Source organism: Cyprinus carpio, chromosome A1 (assembly GCF_018340385.1).
Source record: "Cyprinus carpio isolate SPL01 chromosome A1, ASM1834038v1, whole genome shotgun sequence".
NCBI classification, from domain to species: Eukaryota; Metazoa; Chordata; class Actinopteri; order Cypriniformes; family Cyprinidae; genus Cyprinus; species Cyprinus carpio.
Genome location: NC_056572.1, coordinates 14,491,370 through 14,497,035, shown reverse-complemented (window position 1 = coordinate 14,497,035; position 5,666 = coordinate 14,491,370). Strand labels below are relative to the sequence as shown.

The following is a 5,666-nucleotide window of genomic DNA, read 5'->3' as shown; positions in this document are numbered from 1 at the left end:
TCAAAATTACATTAAAGTATACTTAAGTTTACCATAAATGCTTGTAACAGTACATTCGGCAGTTAACTTTAACCATATTAAAAAGACAATAGAAATATTTATGAAATAAGATATAAAGATGTACTTAAGTCCTACATAAGTGACTAAACCACTCTAAAGTTCAGCTTTTAATAAAAATGTAATATAAACTGCACTTAATATAAACTTAAATTATGATACCTTTTCATTTAACTGCAATTAATATGCAATTAAGTGTCCAAAAACATTATGTTCAGTTTGCACTTAAATATATTATTTTAAAGTATATTACTTCAGTAATACTTATATTATAATATTACTTGTAAAACATATACTCCATATACTTTTTAAAGCAACTTTTTAAAGGGGTCATAAGATGTTGCTAAAAAGACAATTATTTTGTGTATTTGGTGTAATTAAATGTGTTTATGTGGTTTAAGTAAAAAAAAAAAAAAAAAATTATTTTCCACATACTGTACATTACTGTTTCTCCCCTATGCCCCGCCTTTCTGAAACGTGTTGTTTTTTACAAAGCTCATCAATCTGAAAAGCGAGGTGTGCTCTGAATGGCCAGCTATCCAGTGCTTTGTGATTGGCCGAATGCCTCAAGCGTGTAACCGAAATGTTACGCCCCTTGTCATACTGTGATGCGTGTCTCAGTCAGAACACCGGTGAGAAGACAAAAACAATAAAACTACTACTACCCTACTCTACACCAGCGGTTCTCAATTCCAGTCCTCGCACCCCCCAGCTCTGCATATTTCACACGTCTCTCTTTGTTAACACACCTGATTCAGATAACTAGCTCGTTAGAAGTGAGCTCCGTGCATGAACTGTTTTCCCATTGATATGGTCCATACACAGTGCTCATTGCTCCCTACTCCCTGAGCAGGGGAAATCTGTTGAAGTGTACCTCACTTCAGAACATTCATTCATGGATTTGCACAGCGCAACATCTTCACACACAGACAAGTGTGACATCATATACCTCTGTAAATAAATACAATTTAAATTCACTTCTTGCACACTTCAGTTCACTTTGAATGGATCATACAATTTGCTTCAAACTGGAATCATGGCAGAATATTCTGTGATGTCCACTTCGCAGGTTACTTACGTTCGAATACAACAAACTTCTGAAGCGATAAGAGAAACACACAAAATGTGCAGAGCAGTGGGGAGCGAGGACCGGAATTGAGAACCGCTGCTCAAAACTGGCGTTTGAATCATCAGTGGCAATTCCTTTACATATGTAAACGTACTTACAGATTGTGAGTCAGAACAGCCGGCACTGTAGTCTTCTCTCCCAGGATCAGGAAACAGTCTTCCATAAAATGTGCTGCACACTAAATATTTTGGTTGAACTGTTTTGGATCAGTGTTGTAAAAACAACTTAACCACTGATTTCTAGTTATGTCCTCTTTTGGAAGGCCAAACAAATTATTTTCGCTTTTTACAACGAAACAGCGTCTACACAACATGGCGCTGGCGGCAACAGCAAGAATCAAAGTTACGCCTTCTTTCTTTGCGTGAACATTTGGGCGGTGTTATGCAAATTTTCCACATAGTGACATAGACATGTGAGGGCGTGTTAGAACGAGCCGTTTTAGGGGGTGTGGTTGACTCTTAACTTTTATAAATAATATCTCTTTGGGGTTGAGACTTTAGACTTTGCAACTTTACATATCTTCTTTATGCACCAAGAGCTTGTAACACTCCAAAGAGAAAGGAAATCTTGAAATTGCATCATTTGACCCCTTTAAACAAATGATTTTTTGTAAAATATCCCTCGAAGAATGTTGAGTTGTTTCTGGTTACATATGAGGTGTTTTATGGGGTGAATTTGAATGTGATGGTCAGATTTGATAAAATACAAATCATTTAACATTTGGTCAAGCTGCTGGAAGCATCTTGGAATAGAATCAAAGTCCTGGATCCATTTCTGACAGCTTTGAAAAGCAAGTGGTGAGCACTCGAGCAAAAATGTAAAACAGCTTCAAAATTTACAAGGTCTTAATTTACAAGGCAAGCATTATAAAACAGATTGCTACCTCAAATTCTGACTTGATGAGACACATTTTAAGCCGATAGGTGAAAGAAACATCACGCGGATGCACTGGGACACATTATCAGTGATGTATCCTGGGGTCATTGGGTGTTTCTGGTCTTTCCACATCAGACACCCCCGCCCAGGTGACCCAACCGGGGTTGATCAGATCCCGGCCTGTGTCCCAGCACCAACTGCCCACAGTTCTGCCCTCTTAATCCAAAGCCACCTAGTGGCTTTCTCTGCAGCTTCAGTTGCAGATCTGATTGCCTTTCTTTTCAACTCCCTGGTGATACATAGAGGCGCAAATGCTTTGCAGAGTGACCGCCCTGCAAAACCTCTGCAGCAGACAATAACCATGGCTGGATGAAGCTGTGTAGATGTTATTCTGGTTGGGATCTTCAGTCATTTGTCAAGATCCACTTCCAGTTGACAGTCAGTAGCAGCTGCGTGGAGACCAGACTTTACTCTCAGCTGTGGGTGGGCTTCTCTCCAGCTCTGAGGAACTTGATGTTCTTTGGCTTATGGTGGTGGCCCTTGATGGCCTTGATGGCTGTGGCGATGCTCTCAGCAACTGCCTTAAGCACCTGGTCGTGGCGCCAGTAATAGCGCCCTTCTCCAGGGGATTTTGGGCAGCTCCTAAGGAGATGTTCTAGTTATCCCTTTCCTGAACAGAGGGGGCAGGCAGATCTCACTTTTACCCCAAATGTGGAGGTTTGGTGGACTTGGCAAGACATTGTGAATGGTTTGGTTTAAGAACCTGATTGGATGGAAGGCTTTTTTCCAAATGTCAGCCCAAGTAATCTTATGTTGCTAAATGTTATCACATTTAGTCCAAGCTCCTTGCTGCCCCATTCCCACCATCCTACCAGCCCTTATTTCCTCCACGCCTCCCCGTACTTCCCCTTGAACAAGATGCTGACGTTCTTTACCTTGAGCATTGTCGACTCTCATAACCTGGAAGTAGCCAAGCAGCCAAGTAGCCTGCACACCCTGTTGCTGTGGGCCCCACCAACGCCTTGTGCATCAGACGTGACTCTGCCACTTCCAACGTTTTTTCTCAATTTCCTGCCTGTTCTGCCTGTTAGCACCTGTATGCCAGCTGCTGCCACCTTTGGATCTCTGGACTCTCCATCCTGCCATACGTCCCGTGTTCTTGCCACCATGAACTCTTCAATGAGGCTGCTAATCAGGAGTTGCAGGACATTGCTGGTGCCATACAAAGCAGCACTGCTCAGACTGCAAGTACCAAGACCAAGCCACCTTTGCAGATAGCTGCTGATCTTTCTCTCCAGGGCCTCAATAGTTGATATGGGCACCTCATACACTTGCAAGGGCCACAGGATCCAGGGCAGGATAGAATGCTGATAAATCCAGGCCTAAAACCTCCCTGGAAGACCTGATTTGTCCACCTTACTAAGCCAAGTCTCCAGCTCTTTACTAGCTTTCTGGATGGAGGCAGAGTTTTTGAGGCTACAGTCAAAGATCTAACCAATGCTCTTGACTGGCTGCTCAGTAATGGATAGAATAGTGGCTCCGTTCAGTGAGTTAATGAGTTTTTCTAGCCCTTGAAGAATCCACATACTGCCCAGGACAGATGTAGTTGTGACAGTCAGGTCATCCATAAAGGCTCTTATGGGGGGCTTTCGCACTCCCGTTTTCATCACAGGGTATCTGCACTCCACCTCTGCTAACTTGACAATCATGTTTATGGCGAGGGCAAAGAGGATGACTGAGATGGTACAACCTGTAATTATGCATTTTTCTAGTCGATTCCAGTCTGATGTACCTGATCCAGCAGTGACTCTTAGACTGAAATTGCTGTAATAGTCCAGGATAAGGTCCATAATTTTGCTGGGAGCATGATGTCATTGGAGGGCAAGCACAATAATATTGTGAGGTATGGATCCATATGCGTTAGCAAGGTCCAACCATAATATAGTGAGGTCTCATTTTCCTTCTCGCGCCTCCCTGATGAGTTGTGTAATGACTTCCGTGTGTTTCAAACAGCCAGGCACTCCTGGAATTCCACCCTTTTGCACAGAAGTATCAATATAGTTGTTCTTCAGGAGGAATTCAGTTAGTCATCGTGACACGATGCTGAAGAAAATCTTGCCTTCGACACTTTGCAGTGAGATAACTCTAAACTGACTGATGTTGATTGAACTCTCTTCCTTGTGGATCAATATGCCTTCTGCACATCTCCACTGCCTGTTGACTCTTCCCCTGCGCCAGATCACCCTCAGACTCTTCCACAGGTGCCGAAGAAGTTGCGGGCAGTGCTTGTACACAATGTATGGGACACCGCTAGGCCCTGGAGCGGACGCTGATCTGGCTCTTCTTACCACTTCCTGAACCTCTATCCAGCTGGGCTCTCTCATAATAAAGCCAAATGTCGCAGTTGGTATGTCTTTATGGCTCTACAGTTCCTAGAGTAGGTGAGCTTGGTGTTTCTACTCTCGACATGGCCAAATCTCTCAGCCGCATAGCTGACAATGACCACTGTCATGGCCTCAAGCTGGCTGTCCACTTCGCCTTTAGCCATAGCTTTCAGGATCTCGCAAACATCAGTGTCAAACTGTGACCACATTGTTTGGCTGTAAGATGTAGGTCACTTGATCCGCTTCTTTGGAACTACTCTGCAGGAATAGGAGGGCTCTACTGCTTGGAGGGAATGGGCTCTGTGTGTTGACTCCTGGCTGGGCTCCTCCTGCGTCTCATCAGAATCAGATCCTGTGTGCTGCAGTACGTTCTCCCACTCTGTGCATTTCATCCTTGCCTGATGTATCTGTAGGCCATGCAGATTCTTACATACTTTTCTGCAGATGCATCTTGCTTTCATTGTAGAATTTCCATTTGCATGAGTCGATACCATTAAGTCCATCCTGTTAGGGTTCTCATTCTCACCCTCTCTTGGACTCCCCTGGGGGTATTTCTCAGAAGGCTTTTCCGTAGCAATTTTGGGTTTCTCCCCCACGGGAGATTCAGGTTGGGTGGCTGGCCCTTCCTGCCCCAAGAGCTGTCTTTCCGGCTGTCAACTGTCTTTCCAGTTGTCACCAATCTGTTCTTGGTTGCCAACCAGTCTATTCCTGGGAGTCACTGGCTAAACCAGATATGAAGGTGAAAGATACATGATGCAGATGCACTGATGCAGATGTAATGAGTGATGTGATAAGTGATGAGATTAATTTTAATCATTATTTGAGTTGACTTTAGGTTGTTTACTATGGTTGAACTATAAGACTTTATGGTCAAAATTGGCAATATATTTATTTATTGAACTGATATTATCATTTTATGAAAGCATAAACATGTCATCCATTTACAGCTCATGCACACCTTCATCAGAGTGAAAGAAGTGCATTTAAAGCACAGTTAAACCTGCATGTGAACATGATTACTAATTATGACCATGCAGGATCACATTAAGACAGTCACAGTATTGGTTTTATATGAGCTCCATGGCATTAATCGCATTATAAGGCTGCGAGCAAACAGACAGTGTGAGTGAAGCGTTTGTCCATGAGTCCACAGAGAACTGCTGCATAAAGTGGCTCAAGGCAAAATGCATGAGAACATGAGCTCTGGTGCTGAGAGAAGC

General features: G+C 43.3%; 1 pseudogene; it reads right to left on the bottom strand.

Moving 5' to 3' along the window:
* Positions 1 to 2,230: 2,230 nt before the first annotated feature.
* On the bottom strand, positions 2,231 to 4,655 carry LOC109047602 (annotated as a pseudogene).
* Positions 4,656 to 5,666: the final 1,011 nt, after the last annotated feature.